A 19,823-nucleotide genomic window follows, 5' to 3' on the forward strand; every position below is an offset into this window, starting at 1 on the left:
AGGAATTGAACCTGGGCCCCATGCATTTGAGAGTGAGGAGTCTTAGCCATTGGACCACCAGGGAAGTCTCCGAGATTGTTTTTCTTGATTGTATAATAGTTGGAAAGATTCAAAATAATTTCCCTATTTCAAGATGAGTAAATTGAAGTTGAGAGAAGTTATATGACTTACAGAGTCGGGAAAAGGAAGGAGACATACTTATTTGGGGAGGTTAAAAAAGAAACTTTATTATTTAGAACAGTTTTATTTTAACAGAAAAATTGCAAAGATTGTGTAGAGGGGTCCTATATGCCCCTCCCTATTCACTCTCCTCTATTAACATCTTACATTTGTTATGGTTCATGAATCAGTATCGATACATTATTAAGTCCATACTTGATTCAAATTTCTTTAGTTTTTACCTAATGTCCTTCGTCTATCCCAGAGTCATCAGGTCTCCTTAGGCTCCTTTTGAATGTGAGTTTTCTAGGTGTCCTTGTTTTTGATGATCTTGACAACTTTGAGAAGTACTGGTCAGGGATTTTATAAAATATCCCTTAACTGAGATTTATACATTAGAGTAAAAGTTATGGGTTTGGGGAGGAGGCAAAGTGCCATTTTCATCTTATCATATCAAGGGTACCTGCCTTCAGAATGATATCACTTTTTTTTTTTTTTTTAGATTTACAGTTTTTTTCAGGTTGCATTTATTTATTTATTGGCCACACATGTGGGATGTAAGTTTCCCAAGCAGGGATCCAACTTGTGCCTCCTGCAGAGTCCTAACTACTGGACCCACAGGGAAGTCCCAAGATTATTTATCATTGTTGATGGGTTTTTTAATCACCCGAATGAGGTAGTGCTTGTCAGATTTCACTTTGAAATTACACTTTTCCTCCTTCTTTCCATATTCTACTCTTAAGAAGGAAGTTACTTGCACAGCCCATACTACAGGAGTTGAACAATTATGTTCAGCTTCTTTGAGGGCAAAATATCTACAGAAATTATTTGGAATCCTTCTGTAGGGGAAGAATTTGTTTATTCATTCATTTATGTATATTACATTATGATGGATTCATGGATATTTATTTAATATTTTAGGTTAAACTCCAGTACTACTGTAATTATTACTCTCCAGTTCTCTTTTGGCTCTTGAGCTTTCATCACTGTTTTTTGTTTTGTGGCGGGGAGTAGGGAGAGGGGGTGGCAGTTTAGCAGAGACTTACTTCTTATCTTTCAGTATCTTTGGATTTTTGTCTCAAGTATGTGTAAATACTATCCACTTCTAAAAGTTGAAAACAATGCCTAAGGTAATTAACATTAAAAGTTAGTAGCTTAATTAAAAAGGTAGAATACAAAGTCTTTTTCCTTCCCCTGATCACTCCTCCCCTTCCCTTGGAAAAGGCTCCATTTTCCCTTCCCGGAGACATCATGTTGATTTCTTGTTTGTTTCTGCATAACAATTCCTTTTTTCCCCCTTCTTTAAAACAAATATTTACATACAGTACACACTATTGAGCATACTACTGTTTTCATGTAGTAATCTCATATGGGTTATTCCATTTCAGCACATAGAGATCCATCTCCATTTTAGCCTCTATGTAGTATTCCACTGTAAAGCTACACCATATATAGGTTTACTTAACCAGTCTCATATATTCATATACTTAACCAGTCTCCATCAATGGATATTTATGCTCTTTCTCATCTTTTACTAGGACAAGGAGTGCTGCAGTGAATGTTCACATCTTTGTATCCTTGACCAAATAAATCTGCAGGATCAATTTCTAGACAAGGAATTGCTACATCAAACAGTATTTCAGTTCAGTTCAGTTCAGTCACTCAGTCGTGTCCGACTCTTTGCGACCCCATGAATCGCAGCACGCTAGGCCTCCCTGTCCATCACCAACTCCTGGAGTTCACTCAGACTCACATCCATCGAGTCAGTGATGCCATCCAGCCATCTCATCCTCTGGCATCCCCTTCTTCTCCTGCCCCAAATCCCTCCCAGCATCAGAGTCTTTTCCAATGAGTCAACTCTTCACATGAGGTGGCCAAAGTACTGGAGTTTAAGCTTTAGCATCATTCTTTCAAAGAAATCCCAGGGCTGATCTCCTTCAGAATGGACTGGTTGGATCTCCTTGCAGTCCAAGGGACTCTCAAAAGTCTTCTTCAACACCACAGTTCAAAAGCATCAATTCTTCGGCGCTCAGCTTTCTTCACAGTCCAACTCTCACATCCATGCATAACCACTGGAAAAACCATAGCCTTGACTAGATGGGACCTTTGTTGGCAAAGTAATATCTCTGCTTTTCAATATGCTATCTAGGTTGGTCATAACTTTTCTTCCAAGGAGTAAGTGTCTTTTAATTTCATGGCTGCAGTCACCATCTGCAGTGATTTTGGAGCCCAAAAAATGAAGTCTGACACTGTTTCCACTGTTTCCCCATCTATTTCCCATGAAGTGATGGGACCAGATGTCATGATCTTCGTTTTCTGAATGTTAAGTTTTAAGCCAACTTTTTCACTCTCCTCTTTCACCTTCATCAAGAGGCTTTTAGTTCCTCTTCACTTTCTGCCATAAAGGTGGTGTCATCTGCATATCTGAGGTTATTGATATTTCTCCCGGCAATCTTGATTCCAGCTTGTGTTTCTTCCAGCCCAGCATTTCTCATGCTGTACTCTGCATATAAGTTAAATAAGCAGGGTGACAATATGCGGTGGCCGGGAGGAGCAACCCCACCTCCAACGAGCAGTGGCTGCGCGGGCACAAGAGGGCCTAGAGGAGCTATTCCACGTTCAAGGTCAGAAGGGGCAGCGGTGAGGAGATACCCCTCGTCCAAGGTAAGGAGCAGCGGCTGCGCTTTGCTGGAGCAGCCTTGAAGAGATACCCCACGTCCAAGGTAAGAGAAACCCAAGTAAGACGGTAAGTATTGCAAGAGGGCATCAGAGGGCAGACACACTGAAACCATACTCACAGAAAACTAGTCAATCTAATCACACTAGGACCACAGCCTTGTCTAACTCAATGAAACTAAGCCATGCCCTTGGGGCCACCCAAGACGGGCAAGTCATGGTGGAGAGGTCTGACAGAATGTGGTCCACTGGAAAAGGGAAGGGCAAACCACTTCAGTATTCTCGCATTGAGAACCCCATGAACAGTATGAAAAGCGTATTTAGATGCTGCTAAATCTCCCCCAACATACTTTTGACGAACTTTCATCTCAACAACAGTGTATGAGAGGACCTGTTATTCCACACCCTTGCTAACACGAAGAAGTAACAAGTTTTTTGACCTTTGATAATCTGATAGGTGGAAGATGGTGACTCATTGAAATTTTAATTTGCATTTCTTTTGTTATGAGTGAAGCTGAACATCTTGCCAGTCATTTATGCATCACTTGTGTTCTCCTTTTCTGAGGATTGTCTCTTCAGATGCTCTGCCCATTCCGCCTTCCCCTGCCCTTTAGACTTGTTCTCATCTGTGTTTTGTGCCTCAGTGAAAGCTACTCGTCTGTTTTATCCATCAGTAAATATTTATTGATTACCTACTGTGTTACAGCAAAATGGCAGTGAACAGAAAGGACAAAGGTATTTTTCTCTGGATGATTAACATTCTAGAGGGGGCAGACAGAGGAAAGAAATAAATTTATGAAATTTATGTCAGTTGGTGTTAACTGTTATGGATAAAGAGTAGGATGGCCTATAAAGTTCTGAGGGGCTCTTCTTTTCTAAAAAATAATTTTATTTACTTATTTTTTTGGCTGCCCTGGGTCTTTATTGCTGTGCGGGCTTTTCTCCAATTGTGGCTAGCGAGGGCTACTCTCTAGTTGCAGTGCAAGGGCGTCTTTACTGCAGTGGCTTCTCTTTTTCAGAGCTCAGGCTCTAGGGCACTCGGGCTTCAGTAGTTGCAGCACGTGGGCTCCATAATTGTGGCTCCCAGGCTCTAGAGCACAGGCTCATCAGTTGTGGCGCTCAGGCTGAGTTACTCCGCAGCATGTGGGATCTTCCCAGACCAGGGATCGACCCGGGTCTTGCATTGGCAGGCAGATTTTTTTTTTTTTTTTTAACCACTGAGCCACCAGGGAGGCCATGCATATAGTATTTCTAGAAAGATATTTGAGAATTTCTCAATAGGAACGCCTAGGGAGTGGAGACAGTTTCACCTTTAAGGATCATGTTCTACTTTCTCTACTTAAAAAAACCCACAAATATTTATATGTATAACTTTTATAAAAACATAAAATGTAATTACCACAACAAAAATTAAAAATACAAAAAACTGGGAGAGGAATGCTTTAGGCAGAAGGAGCAAGGGTGCCCAGTCCTTGAGGTGGGAACAGGCTGGGGAAGCTGGAGCCCTCAGCCAGGGACCCTGTGTGGCGGCTGCCGGCTCCGGAGTGAAGAAGAGCCTGGGAGGGTTGTTTGTGGAGCACTTTCCACATGCCAGGCATTTCGTTGTGGGGTTGTGTGTGGGCAGTGGTGGGTAAGACTGACAAATGCCTTCCCCAAGCTCCTGGCTCCTCCCTACTCCTCCCATAGTTGGTGGGAGGCCCTGCCCTGGCTCTAGCAGAGCATCCTCGCTTGCCTTCCACCCCCTCCTCCTGCTTCTCCCATCTTTTCTTTAGGACCCATCAAATCCAGAGGAGGCAGGAACCTTGAGTTGACTGACCTTGACTTTACCTTTCTGAACCTTAGTTCCCGCATCTACAAAATGAAAGCCATAATGAAGCATATCTCAATGGAGCGGTTGTGAGAATTACTGGTGTTCTAAAAATGGTTAGGATCGTTACTAATGTTAGGCTGCCTCTAGCACCAACTTGCTGCAGTTGGTTATTTAATACTAAGAATATAATGCCCACAAAGCTTGCTTGCAAGGCAGAGAAGACTGGTATGAGTGTCCCCATTTTATACTGCAACCCAAAGATGAAAAGGGCCTATCCAAACTCAGTGAAAAATTCAAGATGCACAGACTTTAGGATCAGACAAAATATGAGCTTGAATTTCTGCTTTGCTAGCTGTTTGCTTTGTGATTTTAGGTTAGTTACCCCTCTGAAACAGAGCTTTAATCACTTCTACCAAAAAAGGGACAAGGCCTTGGACCTCAAAAGACTGGAGGACTAAAAATTGCTGCAAAAGAAAAAGGCCTCCGGCAGCTCTGGGAAAGCAGTCAATGCCCAGGAAATAGCAGCCATTAGGGTAATTATTCTGTAAATATCCTGAATGATAATAACATTTATGGAACCAGGTGTCAGACTCTATGTTAGGTGCCTAGATCAGATGAACTAGAGACGGGGGTCCTGTGATCTCTAACTCTCTAATACCAGCTCCTGTCCTCCCGTGCCCCACTGTGAAAGAAGAGAAGTCGTCAGTGATGCAAATGAGTGTTGACTTTTTTCATTAGCAAAACAAAGAGCCCTTGATGGAAAAGATTAGTACTTTGAAAAAGGAGAAATACTGGTTAATAAGTGTTTGTTGATATACTCAGACCCAGCTTTACTGTCAATAAACATTTCCTGAGGCCGGCTGGGACAATCCCCGTTTGAAATCCAGTCGAGGTCTCTAAAATGCTGGGTGAACTAGGGCCTCGGTGTCTCAGCATAAAGTAGGAACAAGAGCGAGGTAATGATGCTCACCTCTCAGGGCTGTGCGGGGCAGTGATGAAATGAGTAGGAAGCATTTGACACCCTTAGAAATGAAGCAATTTTTCTTATCTAACAAAATCACTTTAACTCCAGATCTCCCCAACTCACCCCTAATTTCAGGGGAAGCAATTGTAGACTGTCTAGGGGACCCTGACTCCAATACTTGGGGATCACAGAGCCTCTGTTTGTCTCCTGGGAAGACACAGGGGGAGGAAGATGGAGATAAACAGGGACCAAGAACATCTAGAGCCATCATGCTGGGTGCAGAACAGGCTAAATATAGTTAGTAATAGCGACTAAAAACTGAACACTTGTTCTTTATGTACATGAAGATATTCACTACAAGTTTATTCACCAAAATATTATTTCTAGAGCTAGAGAATGAAAATAATTGGAGTGTCCAAATTAGGAGACTGATGAAATATATCATTCAACATTCACACATGGGCTTTAAAAATATACAGTAGATTCCAAATCTGGGATAATCTTCAAGATTTTATTATTAATAGGCAAGTGGGGTTATCTTGTGTTCACGGATAGGAAGATGATAAGGATACAATTCTCCCCAAATGATCTGTAACCATCAAGGCAATGTTAATAAAGCTTACAACAGGGTTTTTCCATGAAACTCAACAAGCCAGTTAAAAGATCTATATATCTTTTTGCTCAGAGGAGCAAAGGGCTAAGAACAGATGGAAATTTCTAAAGAATAGAGAGGAGACTTGTTCTACCAGAATTGTTAAAAAGCTGTGGCGATGAAGACAAGATGGTATTGGCAGTGATAGAAATTCAGCAAAATGAACTCATGAATATAAAAAAATTTGATAAATGACAGGGTTGGCATGGCAGATCTAACGAAGCACTATTCAATAAATGGAGCTGGAAAAAATGTCATCCTTATGGGGAAAATGAAGTTAAATCATTGCCTTACACTATACACAAAAATCAATTTCAGATATAAGGATTTAATTATCAAAGGCAAAACTTAAAAAGTTTTAGGAGAAAATATACGAAAATTTCTTTCTGACCTTGTTTGAGTAATAAAGAATCTCAAACAACATACAAAAAGGTTAGTTATAAAAGAAAACATTAATAAATAGAACTATATTAAAATTAAAACAAAATTATAAGCTACAAATTTGAAGAAGATATGTGTAAACCCAAACAACCAGTCAAAGATATATGTTGAGATGATTTGAAGACCATCTATAAGCCAAGAAAGGATAATAAGCCAACAGAAGAATGGGTGAAAGACTTGACCATGCATTTCAAAGAAGAGGAAGCACGGCTGAAAAGCTCTTGAAGAGATTTTCAACATCATTCAAGTAAATACAAATCAAGATCATAATGAGATACCCAGTCTACGGCATGAATTAAAACGCCAAGTATTGGAAAAGAACAGTAGGTCTTCAATACGTTGCTGATGGGTATATATACCCATACAATCATTTTAGAAAACAATTTATCATTTCTTTCTTATAAAATTGAACATTTACACACCTTGCTACTGCTGCTGCTAAGTCGCTTCAGTCGTGTCCAACTCTGTGTGACCCCATAGACGGCAGCCCATCAGGCTCCGCCGTCCCTGGGATTCTCCAGGCAAGAACACTGGAGTGGGTTGCCATTTCCTTCTCCAATTTACACACCTTAAAAACAGCAATTCCACTCTTGGGGAAATATCCAGGAACAAGTCTTGCACAAGTGTTCCAGGAGACATGGAGATGAATATTCATAACAGAAGTGAATCAATAGTCATTAACCAGAAAGAACACAAAAAGCCCTTCAATAAGAGAATGGATAAAAAACACTGGAGCAGTTTGATAAAAATGAAATATTATACAAGAGTGAAATTGGAATTAACCACAGCTACACAGTATGGACTTCATGAATGGACCATCGAGTGTAAAAACAGAAAGTGAGACTCTGAGGACTACCTACAGGAGGATCAGTTCAGTTCAGTCACTCAGTCGTGTCCCACCCTTTGACCCCATGGACTGCAGCACCCCAGGCTTCCCCGTTCATCACCAACTCCCAGAGCTTGCTCAAACTCATGTCCATCGAGTCGGTGATGCCATCCAACCATCTCATCCTCTGTCATCCCCTTCTCCTGCCTTCAATCTTTCCCAGCGTCAGGGTCTTTTCCAAAGAGTCGGTTCTTCACATCAGGTACCAAAGTATTGGAGTTTCACCTCCTACATCAGTCCTTCCAATGAACACTCAGGACTGATTTCCTTTAGGATGGACTGGTTGGATCTCCTTGCAGTCCCAGGGACTCTCAAGAGTCTTCTCCAATACCACAGTTCAAAGACATCAATTCTCTGGCACTTAGCTTTCTTTATAGTCCAATTCTCACATCCATACATGACTACTGGAAAAACCATAGCTTTGACGAGACAGACCTTTGTTGGCAAAGTAATGTCTCTGCTTTTTAATATGCTATCTAGGTTGATCATAGCTTTTTTTCCTGGGAGCAAGTATCTTTTAATTTCATGGCGACAGTCACCATCTGCAGTGATTTTGGAGCCCAATAAAATAAAGTCTGTCACAATTTCCATTGTTTCCCCATCTATTTGCCATGAAGTGATGGGACCAGATGCCATGATCTTAGTTTTCTGAATGTTGAGTTTTAAGCCAACTTTTTCACTCTCCTCTTTCACTTTCATCAAGAGGCTCTTTAGTTCTTTTTCACTTTCTGCCATAAGGGTGGTGTTATCTGCATATCGATATTTCACCCAGCAGTCTTGACTCCAGTTTGTGCTTCATCCAGCCCGGCATTTCTCATGATGTACACTGCATATAAGTTAAATAAGCAGGGTGACAATATGTAGCCTTGATGTACTCCTTTCGCAATTTTGAACCAGTTTGTTGTTCCATGTCCAGTTCTAACTGTTGCTTCTTGACTTGCATACAGATTTCTCAGAAGGCAGATCAGGTGGTCTGGTATTCCCATCTCTTTAAGAATTTTCCACAGTTTGTTGCAATCCACACAGTCAAAGGCTTTAGAATAGTCAATAAAGCAGAAGCAAATGTTTTTCTGGAACTCTCTTGCTTTTTTGATGATCCAACGGATGTTGGCAATTAGATCTCTGGCTCCTCTGCCTTTTCTAAAACCAGCTTGAACATCTGGAAGTACACGGTTCACGTACTGTTGAAGCCTGGCTTGGAGAATTTTGAGCATTACTTTACTAGCATGTGAGATGCGTGCAATTGTGCGGTAGTTTGAGCATTCTCTGCCATTGCCTTTCTTTGTGATTGGAGTGAAAACTGCCCTTTCCCAGTCCTGTGGCACCTGCTGAGTTTTCCAAATTTGCTGGCATATTGACTGCAGCACTTTCACAGCATCATCTTTTAGGATTTGAAATAGTTCAACTGGAGTTCCATCACCTCCTCTAGCTGTGTTCGTAGTGATTCTTCTTGTAGCCCACTTGACTTCAAGCCCAGGTTCAGTCCCTGGTCAGGGAACTAGATCCCATATGCCACAACTAAGACCCACCATAGCCAAATAAATTAATAAAAGAAGTAGATAGCTAAAATTAAACAGTGTATTGTTCAATCATCATAGAGAGGACAACACTATAAAACTAAAAGCAAGAAAACAATAAACACAAAGTTCTAGATAATGGTTTCCTGCTTTGGGGAGGGTGTTGCTGTATGAACAGGACAAAGAGGGGAGCCCATTAGAAGATGTGAATTATTGTAATATGAATAAGTAAATATATACTTATATGATGAATAAACAAATAAAAACATAAAACAACAAGTAAATAAATAGAAGAAGGCTACAGATAATAACCATATGTCACAGATTATGGATTTTAATTAATCCAATTCTTAGTATCTGAAGTCTTTTTCTGGGCTTCCCCCATGGCTCAGTGGTAAAGAAACCACCTCCAATGCAGGAGCTGCCAGAGAAGTAGGTTTGACCCCTGGGTTGGGAAGATCCCCTGGAGGAGGCCATGGCAACCCACTCTAGTATTTTTGCCTGGAGAATCCCATGGATAGAGGAACTTGGTGGGCTACAGTCCAGCGGGTCTCAAAGAGCCAGACACGACTGAAGTGACCTGGCATGCAGGCATGAACTCTTTTCTAAAACAAACAAACAAACAAACCCATGTACCATATACCACAGTTTGTGTAAGAAACATTAGTGAAGGAAATATTATCTATGCCTAGAAATTTTTACTTTATTTTTGATGTTTTAAAAATGTATTTATTGTTTTGGCCACTTGTGTCCTAACCAGGGGTCGAACTCATGCCCTGCAGCTGAAGCTTGGAGTCTTAACCACTGGGCCACCAGGGAGTTCCCCAGAATTTCACTCTCATACAACAGGCTTTCACAGGGTAACTAGGTTGGATTGGGTAATGGGCTAGGAGGTCATATAGGGAGACTCTCTTTTTATTATATACCTTTGTATACTGTTTGGAATGTTTGTTTTATCTTGTGCATAGAATTTCTTTCAAATAAGGGTTTGTGTCAAGATTAAAAAATTAGAATAAAATCAAAGTTTTTTATTCATTAGAATTGATATTTCACAGCAGATGTTTTAAAAAGTTGCTAACTAGTGATATTGATGGGGGCGGCGGCAAACAGGCACCCTTCGTACACTGTTGGTGGTGCTAGAAATTGGTGTAGCACCTTAGGAGGGCAATATTTAGCTATCTACAGAAATCTTACATTCACATTCACATATTCTCACACATTCTTTGACCCAGCAATTCTTTTACACTTTGAGAGTTTACTTATACAACTCAAGATATAAATGAGTTATTCATCAGAACATGATACAAAGTTAGACACCATGTTATATGCACACCACTGACTATTAGGTAGCTAATAAAAGTATGAGCTAAATCTGTATGTATTGACCTGGAAAGATGATACACATAAATGAAGTGTAAAAAGGCAAGATGTAGAAAAATGTATACAGTATGATATCATTTGTAGGTATAAAAGATACATACTCATGGAAAATTCCTGAGGAAATATGAGTAATTTAACACTGGTTGCCTCTGGGCAGTGGAATTAAGAAGGTAAAGGAAAGACATACCTCTTGGTTTATACTTTGGAATACTGGATTTTATGCTTGATGAAAAGCAAACATGTATTACTGCTATTTAAAAAAAGATTTTGAGAGTTCAAAACACAATGTCAATTATATCTCAATAAAGCTAGGGGGGAAGTTTATATATTAAAAGGAAGCAATGTATGCTCACTGCAAAAAAAAAGTTTTTAAAGAAAATAAAGAAGACTATAAAGAAGAAAAGATCAACAGTCTTTGCCTTCTCATCTTCAACAAGATAATCACATTTAACAGTTTGTTATAGTCTTCTAAAATTTTGTCTGCTTTTTTGTTTGCCTATTTAGATTTATTTATTCTCATGGGAAATAGATGGGGAAACAGTGGAAACAGTGTCAGACTTTATTTTGGGGGGCTCCAAAATCACTGCAGATGGTGATTTCAGCCATGAAATTAAAAGACGCTTACTCCTTGGAAGGAAAGTTATGACCAACCTAGATAGCATACTGAAAAGCAGAGATATTACTTTGCCAACAAAGGTCCGTCTAGTCAAGGCTATGGTTTTTTCAGTGGTCATGTGTGGATGTGAGAGTTGGACTGTGAAGAAAACTGAGCGCCGAAGAATTGATGCTTTTGAACTGTGGTGTTGGAGAAGACTCTTGAGCGTCCCTTAGGCTGCAAGGAGATCCAACCAGTCCATTCTAAAGGAGATCAGTCCTGGGTGTTCATTGGAAGGACTGATGCTAAGGCTGAAACTCCAATACTTTGGCCACCTCATGTGAAGAGTTGACTCATTGGAAAACACCCTGATTCTGGGAGGGATTGGGGGCAGGAGGAGAAGGGGACAACAGAGGATGAGATGGCTGGATAGCATCACTGACTCGATGGACATGAGTCTGAGTGAACTCCAGGAGTTGGTGATGGACAGGGAGGCCCGGCCTGCTACAATTCATGGGGTCGCAAAGAGTCAGACATGACTGAGTGACTGAACTGAACTGAACTGATTCTTATGAAATGGAATCATATTCTATAGGCTGATTTTTTTCCCTACATTTTACCAAGTTAGTAATATACACCAACAGCATCATTTGTTTCCAAAACCATAGATAATGGCACTTTTTCTTCTGATTGTAAAAGCTGATTCACAAAGGAAATATCTCTGTAACTGTGTTGCTAAATAAGAAATGTAGGTTGTAGAACAACATGTACAAGATCCTCTCATTTCTGTTTAAAAAAGGAAAGAGTGCATGTAAGCTCTGAAAAATGGATAAGAATAGCCATTAAGCTCTGTTTAGAGTGGTTTTGTGTGGGAAGAGATTGGATTGAGGTGGTATGGAGTTTTACAGCATGTTGCTTTTATAATAATGATACATGCCTGGGACCAAATCTTTTTAAAAGTTCAGACAAGCTCACAAAAAGTTGAAATTATTCCAGATTCTACCACCCGGAGATAATCTCAGTTAACATACTGGTGAGCAAGCTCACATTTCCTTGTCTGCCCATAAGAATATATTCATCTTCTAAATTTTTAAATTGCGATTATACAAAATTGTCTACTCTGTACCCTGCTGTTTTCAATATGTTCCATGTCAGTACTTCATTTTAATGATTGCACATTATGCCACATAACTGCTACACTGTAACTTAATCAACCAATCCCTTGCTGTTAAATTTTTTTAAATTGTAAAATGCAACATATACCAGAAGAATATAAAAAGCATATGCACTTCTTAACAAGTAATTATAAAGCAAACATTTGTGTTACCTCTATCCTAGACACACTTAACAATTGTTTTTAAATTAAAAATGAAAAGTATAATAAATACCTGTGTTCCATCTCTTAGAATTAACAAACACACACTCTGTTCATTTTTTGCTTCCATTTAAATTTCTTTTTTCACTAACAAGACAAAATAGGATATATTTTATTTTATTTACCTTTTAAAAAAGATTACAGTACTGTGTTCACTATTCTGTGAATACTTAAGTGCAACAAGCCCAGCATTTTCGTTTGGAGGTTTTAACGGTCTTAGCGTCGGCCAGTGGGAGCCCCATTTCCAAAATTCTCATGTCTTTCCAACAAGACTATGTTAATCTTTGAAAACTTTCTTGCTTCCTGGCTCTACAGGATGTTCCAAGCTCGTCTTGTACCTTTCAGTCCTGGACATAGACTTGGCCTTTTCTGCAATCAGCCCTTGTTAGGGACCATAATCTGGGTGCTAAGCTGCACTGTTGGTGTGCAGAATTGTTAAATAAAGTGTAACTTTACAGATAATGAAATGGTAATGTTATCACTTTTATGTTTCCCTTTTTATTCATGAGGGTGACCATTTTTTCAGTACATTTATTGATGATTTGAGTTTCTTATCTCCCAACTACTTCTTCATATACTTGTCTTTTGTGTGCGTGTGTGTGGGGCAGGTGGGGTGGGGTGGAGTGGGAATCTTAGTTCCCTGATCAGGGATTGAACCCCGGGCAGTGAAAGTGCCAAATCCTAACCACTGGACTGCCAGGGAGTTCTCTATTTTCCTCTTATTGAGACTTTAGGTCAAGTCCAATTTTTTTTTTTTTTTTGCCTTTATAAACAGTGCTGTGATGGACATCTTTGTCCGTGCATATTTGCTCATTTTTCTGACAGATTCCTTAAATAAACTTCTAAAAGCATAACTTCTGGAAGAAAGAATATTTTTTAATTAATACTTAAAAAAAAAGTCTTTTAAAAGATCCAAGTCAAAAAGACTGTGCCCACGTACACTCCCCTCCACCCTGGGGCAGCACGTGTGTGCCTGTCTCCCCATGCCCTTCCTAGAACTGGGCATCATTTTAGAGTCCCTCTTTTAGGGTTTTATTTTATTTTATTGGAGTATAGTGGCGTTACAACATTGTGTTACTTTCTGCTGTGTTGCTAAGTGACTCAGCTATATGCATACACATACTGCCTCTTTTTTGGATTTCCTTTCCATTCAGGTCTCCACAGAGCATTAAGTAGAGTTCCCGCCACTATGCAGCCTTAGTTATCTATTTTACACATAGCAGTGTATATATGGGGTTTACCCGGTGGTTCTAGTGGTAAAGAACCCGCTGGCCAGTGCAGAAGACCTAACAGACACAGGTGTGATCCCTGGGTTGGGAAGATCCCTGGAGGAGGAAACGGCAACCCACTCCAGTATTCCTGCCTGGAGAATTCCACCGACAGAGGAGCCTGATGGGTTACAGTCCATAGAGTCACAAAGAGTTGGACATGACTGAAGCAACTTAGCACAGTGTGTATATGTCAATCCCAATCTCCCAATTCATCCCACCCAGGTTGGGGATGTTTTCGATTGCTGTGTTAAGATGTGCTGGAATCAATCTGTAAAGCCTCTGTGCTTGGCTGTGTTCTCATAAGTTTCCAGTCCCCCCCAGAGAGGAGAGAGTCAGCCCACCACCTTCTCCTAGCCTCCTGGGACCTCAACCACTATACAATTGACTTCTGGAGGCTCCTCTGGGAGGCCCTCCCAGAAGAGTTATTTGTTAAATCTGGCAATCCTATCCCCAGGTTCCTGTTCTACCTAAAAATGTTGATCTCCATTAACCTCTCACTGAGGTTACAGCAATTACCTTCTCATCTCACACCCACAGTTCTTTCTCAACACTGGCTTCTGCTCAGAGCCCTCCTGCCACACTTAGAACTCCATCTAAACTCCTTCAAAAAGATCCAAGCTTGACCCTCCTCTTTGGTCTCATCTCCTACTGCTGTCCTGTGCAGCCTCCGGAGCCTCTTGGTTGCTTCCTTTCAGGATAAGCTGGGCAGCCTCTTGGCACTAATTTACCTCTGCTTAGAATGTTCTTCCCCCAAAGCATCCTCTGTTCAAATGTCTGCGCTGCAGAGAGGCCTTACCAAACTGCCTTATTCAAAAGAGCACCTCCCTGCCCCTCACTCTGTCTATCCAACCCTGCTTAATTTTTTCATCACACATTTTACCCATCTTTACTTTATACTTTTATTTACTTATATATTTGTTCCTTGTCTTTCTCCATCAGGAATATCAGCTCAACAAGAACCTGAATGTTGAGTTTTACACTGGTTTGTTTTCCCAATACCATCTCCCTGGTGCCTAGAATGATGCCTGCAGCCTCATAGACCTGGTTTCGATAGGCTGTGATGCACAGCAGTTAAAGGCGCACATGTGAATCAGTCTTTCTGGGTTCGAGTGCCTGCTCTGCTGCGTTCCAGCTGTGTCATGTGGGACAAGTTATTTAACCATCTTTAAAAAACATTTTTTATTTTATAATGGAGTATAGCTGATTAATGGTGTTCTGATAGTTTCAGGTGGATGGCAACAGGACATATACATATAAACTCCCCTTCCCATCCAACAATGCCCTTAGCACAGAGCAGAGTTTCCTGTGCTCTATCATAGGTCCTTGTTGGTAACCATCTTTTTCTTTCACCATCTGTAAAAGCGGGAATGATGATCTGCTCAATAAGGTTAATGTGAGAAATAGGTGAATTAACGTGTAAAAACAAAGGTTGGTGCTTATAATGTTTGTTACTCTTATACTTTTTAAATTATTTGGCTGCACCAGGTCTTAATTTTGGCACATGGGATCTTCGATCTTTGTTGTGGCATGTGAGATCTAGTTCCCTGACCAGGAACTGAACTCAGGTCCCTGATTTGGGAGCATGGAGTCCTAGCCAATGGATCACCAGGGAAGTGATCACCAGGAAGTGTCCCATCACTGTTACAATTTGAGTGAATTTTACACATATGGGTCATGGCCATCATGTACCCATGTAGACATCAACCAGTCCCTATCTTTTGATATTTAGTATATATCTGTCACTCTCCAGACAATGGGCATAGACACGAGCAGGTAAGTGAACAAGGCAGATGTGGCTCCACTCTCGCCATGAGCCTTCAGGAAATCAAGTAATTGTTTCCAATCTTAAAGTGCCCAGAGGCAAAAAAAAAAAAGGCACAGAATGTTCAAGAGGTATAATGTAGTCAGAGAGCCAGGGAAGGATTCCGGAGGCAGTGATGTACTCTGTGGGTTTTGTTTTGTTTGTATCTATTTTGGGAGTTGTACTGGTCCTTGCTGTATAGGCTTTTCTCTAGTTGCAGCGAGCAGGGGCTGCTCTTGTTGTGGAGTACAGACTCTAGAAGAGTGTAGGCTTCAGTAGTTGTGGCAGATGGGCTCAACAGTTGTGGCTCCTGGGCTCTAGAGCACAGGCTCAGTAGTTGTGGTACATGGGCTTCGTTGCTCTGCGACATGTGGGATCATTCCGGATCAGGGCTCGAACCTGTGACTTCCGCAATGGCTGGCGGATACTTTACCACTGAGCCACCAGGGAAGCCCCCTACCCTGTGGGTTTTGACTAGGTGGAAAGGAAAGAACCGTATGTGAGAAAGCCCAGAGTGGAGCAAGAGCCTATAAAGGGATATGAGTGGGAAGACCGGTGTGGCTGGAGTGTGGAGGGCTGGGACAGATGAGGCTGGAGAATTTGCCAAAAGCTACCAAGCAGGGCATTGTGGAACTCAGAAAGGGATATCATGGGAACCATGAAAGGACTTGCAATAGTGACTCTGTCAGCTTTGCAGTTAAGAGAAGTTTTCCCTAGTTGCTGTGTTGGGAAGAAACCTCTATAGGTCTCTGTTTCAGTTGCCACCTCACTGGAGACTAAAATGGCACCCCTCCGGGCCCCCATCTCTGGACCCCCCCCCACCTGGTACACCACATTAGGAGGCCCTGACATCGTCCTACACTCTCCCATGAATGAGTGAATTCGCTCAGTCGTGTCCGACTCTTTGCGACCCCAGGCTCCTCCATCCATGGGATTGGAACAGAAACCCTGCAGCAGCTGGGACTCCAGCAAGAGGAGAGACTAGCCACGGATAGACAGCTTAGGAGGCTGGTGCACACAGCCCAAGCCCTGGAATGTTTCCTCGCCAGGAGAGTTAGCAGCAGCTGTCTGGCTGGTAGAGGGCAGGAGACCAGGGGACTCATCTCATCTAGAAGCTTCATTTGCATATCACTTTACATGAGACTGAGAAAACAGTCAGGTCCGTATCAAAGAATAGGGTGGGGAGGCAGTTAGAGATAGCGGTAGTGGTGGGGGAGGACTAAAGCCCCAGTAGTGGGACTTCCCTGGAGGTCCAGTGGTTAAGAATCTACCTTCCGGACTTCTCTGGTAGTCCAGTGGTTAAGACTCTGTGCTCCCAGTGCAGGGGACTCAGGTTCGATCCCTGTGAGGGAACTAGATCCCGCATGCTGCAGCTAAGACCCAGCACAGCCAAATGGATATATAAGTAAAGTAAAAAATAAAATTCACCCTCCAATGCAGGGTGTGTGTGTGTTTCATCCCTGGTCCAGGAGTTAAGACCCCACATGCCTCGTGGCCAAAAATCCAAAACATAAAATGGAAACAATATTGTTGTAACAAATTCAATAAAGATTTAAAAAATGGTCCACACCCAAAAAATATCTTTAAAAAAAAAGTCCTAGAGGTCTCAACAAGCCAGTTCTTGGTACCGTCACTGATTAGGTCATCAAGGGCTAAGAGTCAGGTGTGGGGCTGGAGGGAAATGGATACAACTATCCATTAGAGAGAAATATCTCAGATGTAATGCAAAAAGAATTGGTGGCTGGATGTGAGGTGTGAGGGAAAGAGAAAGTGATTGCTCTGGTTTGAGCAACTGGGTGGATAATGGTGTACCTCAGAGCAGATTTTGTGGTTCAGATCATGCGTGCAGTCACTGAGTTGTGTCCAACTCTTTGTGACCTCATGGGCTGTAGCCCACCAGGCTCTCTGTCCATGGAATTTCCCCACTGGAGTGGGTTGCCATGCCTTCCTCCTGGGCATCTTCCCAGCCCAGGGGGATCAAATCTGCATCTCCTGCATTGGCAGAGGATATTCTTTACCATTGAGCCACCAGGTCTTCCCATCAGATCACAAGTTCAGTTTTAAATGTATGCATCCAAGATGCCTGGGATGCCTGCACAAAGAATCCAGGAGTTCAGACCCAAGGATAATCCTCCCAAGTCCTTGGTGTAAAAGCCGAGGTGGTCATTGGGCTGCACAATGAAATCACAACAAATGACGGGAGCCTTAGGGATTACTGTCTTTTTCTTCTGAGCTCTCTCTAGGCAAATTAGCAGGGGTGCTTACATGTCAATGCTTTCTGGTTGCCACCTGGCTTTCCCACCTAGATTGCTCTATATAACCCCTAGTTACTTCGAGCAATGAAGGGTTCCCTATAAGGCAGGAGTCCTGAAGCTTCAAGGGTCATTACCTTTGGGATATCCACTTCTGCCCTTGAGAACGTGTTGGATGAGAGAAGGCTACTGAGGAAAGAATATTGAGGACCCCCAACAGTTGATGGAGGTGTCCAGGAGAAGTGGCCAGTAAGAAAGACTGAGAAGGAGCATCCAGGGAGGTAGGAGGAGACTGGGAAAGGCTAGCTTCACAGAAGGCTAGAGGAACGGCTGTTTAGAGTATCCTTATCACTAGCGATCAACTGTCTTGGCAAGTTCTGCGAATTTTCTCTGCAGTCTCTCCCTCCATCTCTACTGCCACCTGCTGGCTAGTAGCCCCCATTACAACCGGGTCGCTTCCCCTGCCTCTATCTCGGGTCTTACAGCTATTAATATCTTTACAGCCACCCCATTCATTCTGTAGGCTTCTCTGGTGGCTCAGCGGCAAAGAATCCACTTGAAGTGCAGGAGACTCGGGTTCGATCCCTCAGTCAGGAAGATCCCCTGTAGAATGAAATGACAACCCCCTCCACTATTCTTGCCTGGGAAATCCCATGGACAGAGGAGGAAGAAAATTCATTCTGTTAGATTGTCCTTTCAAAAGTGGAGGATGAACCATGTCAATTCCTGCTCAACGACTTTCAGTAGCTCCCTGTAACCTCTGAACGAATCCCCTACTACCTAGCCTGGTATGCTGGGCCTTTGACAGCCTGGCCCCAGTTGACCTATCTATCGCAATCTGCTCTCTCGTAAAGAAGATAAGCTGATCAATTCTCCTGTAACCCTCAACCTCACTGAGGCCATGTCATTTTCCTGAAGTACCTACTCTTCGTGACTAAATTTTTCAATGTCAGACTCAAATGGCAACTTCTCTAGGAAGTTTTCCCCATGGGATCAAGACTCTTGACCACTGTGGCATCAAAACACTTTGCCCTGACTTTAGCAAGCTCACAACTCATTCCCCAATGAGACTAAGTTCTTGAGAGCAAGGACTGTGTCATCTTCATTCCTGTTTCTCCCATTCACGTGTAAGAACAAGCAGTCACAGATTCAGCTGCCTTCAGCACCCAGGCAGATATGACAAATGTGTGAAGTTGCCCAGGAAAAGACAATTAAAAATGGGAGGCAGGGCTTAAGAATCCACTTGCCGATGTAGGAGACACGGATTCGATCCCTGGTCCAGGAAGATCCCACACGCTGTGGGACAACTAATCCTGTGCGCCACAACTACTGAGCCTGTGCTCTATAGAGCCTGGGAGCTGCAACTACTGAGCCCACGTGCAGCAACTACTGCAGCCCACGTGCCCTGCAGCCTGTCCTCCACAACAAGAGAAGCCACTGCGTTGAGAAGCCCTCGCACCGCAACGAGAGAGTAGTCCGCAGCTGCCACAACTGGAGAAAGCCCACAAAAATCCAAGCCCGTGGCAGTGAACTCACCAAGTTCTAGCCATTGGACAGCCAGGAATTTCCCCAAAACTTTATTTTTTAGAACAATTTTAGGTTCACAGCACAGCCAAAACTAAATAAATAATTATATATAAAAAGAGATGGCGGGGCTTATGGCAAGCAAGAGCCTTCATTCTCCTGCCTAAAGTATTAATGATAATACTCAGAATATTAAAATATTATGTAAGGCACATTTGGAGACTAAACCTGTTTCAGAGACTCTGAAACAGAGGTTTTAAACACACCCTTGCATTTAGCTGGTTCTTTGGAGGTTTCAAACCAGTTTCGCATCAGCAAGTCTATCGCCACTGTATGGATGAAGAGAGTGAGGCTCATAAAGTTGAGCTGAGTTGAATCATATAGATTCAACCCATTCAGACTCTGGCCTGGCCTGAGAATGATGGGGGAGGGTCTAAAAAGATGGGTATCACTCACCGTTTTTTTTTTTTTAATAACATGAAGAACAATACTTTGACAGCTTTGTGCTTTATGTATTTAT

The sequence above is a fragment of the Bos indicus genome, chromosome 25 (assembly GCF_029378745.1).
Source record: "Bos indicus isolate NIAB-ARS_2022 breed Sahiwal x Tharparkar chromosome 25, NIAB-ARS_B.indTharparkar_mat_pri_1.0, whole genome shotgun sequence".
Taxonomy (NCBI): Eukaryota; Metazoa; Chordata; class Mammalia; order Artiodactyla; family Bovidae; genus Bos; species Bos indicus.